Raw genomic sequence first — 1,300 nt, forward strand, 5'->3', positions numbered from 1 at the left:
TTTCCGTTTCGTCCGTGATATTTCGTAGTCCATGTTTCCCACTCATTTTGCTTTTTTTTTTATGAATGAAAACCTATTTAAACACCAAAGAACACACCATCCAATATCGAAGCCAAATGTGCCCTAGAATGTCTACAAATGTGTAAACCGAGTGAAATACAGTATACATCCTATATCAAAACATCACACAAAATACGTATTATGAAACTCCCTCAGACTTAAACCTTTGCTCGTCCTCGAGCAAATACTCTGTGAAAAACGGTATGAAAGGCGGGCGAGACAATGACATAACTCAAAATGATAATCGAGAGCGAAACATCTATCCGACTCAGATCCCCGTAAACAATGACCAAATCTGTCTAATATGATCTCCCTCTCTAAAGGATAGTCTTTCCTAGCTATGGGATCTATACCGCTACCTATAACTGATAACACGTATTTTGGGTGACGTTTTGATATAGGATGTCTAGCGTATTTCACTCTATTTTACATATTTGTAGACATTCTAGGACATATTTGGCTTCGATATTGCATGGTTGTGTTCTTTGGTGTTCAAACAGATTTTCACGCATAAAAAGAGCAAAAGGAGTGGAAAACATGGGCTACGGAACATCACGGACGAAACGGAAACATTTGGAGTGTTTCCGGGGAAAATGTGAAGCTTAGGAAACGTCAGATCTTGCAAGTCCGATAACTTTCACTCTACAAGTCCAAATCATGCATTCTCTACATCATTGAAAGCTCTCTTCGATATCTACGCATAAACACCAAGATCACCCAAATCCGATATGAGAGAAAGAAGTTATGAACGAATTCGTGAAGCCCGTCAAAACTGCATCGAAACACGACAAGATCAGTTCGGGTTTAGCGAAACGATCGGTTCGACATTGCAGAAATTGAAAAATTTCTCAGAAAGTGTAACCGATCGGTTTGGCTTTGCCGAAACGATCGGTTCGACCCCCAGATGCTCTGTATTGTGACAATAATGGAGCGATCGCACAAGCGAAAGAACCCAGATCCCATCAACGATCCAAACACATACTCAGACGATTTCGCCTTATCAGGGAGATCATAGACAGAGGAGACGTGCACATTTGCAGAGTGTCGACAGATGACAATATTGTCGATCCGTTGACGAAGCCTCTCCCTTCGTCGAAGCATGAGGGTCATGTTAGGGATATGGGTATTAGATGTTTAGCAGTCCATGATTAGAGCAAGTGGGAGATTGTTGGTTTAGTGCTCTATGATGTACTGTTTGCGAGCTTTCTTTGGATACATTTGATGTATTGATACTTTCTAT

The sequence above is a fragment of the Tarenaya hassleriana genome, unplaced genomic scaffold, assembly GCF_000463585.1.
Source record: "Tarenaya hassleriana unplaced genomic scaffold, ASM46358v1 Cleome91, whole genome shotgun sequence".
In the NCBI taxonomy this organism is placed as follows: domain Eukaryota; kingdom Viridiplantae; phylum Streptophyta; class Magnoliopsida; order Brassicales; family Cleomaceae; genus Tarenaya; species Tarenaya hassleriana.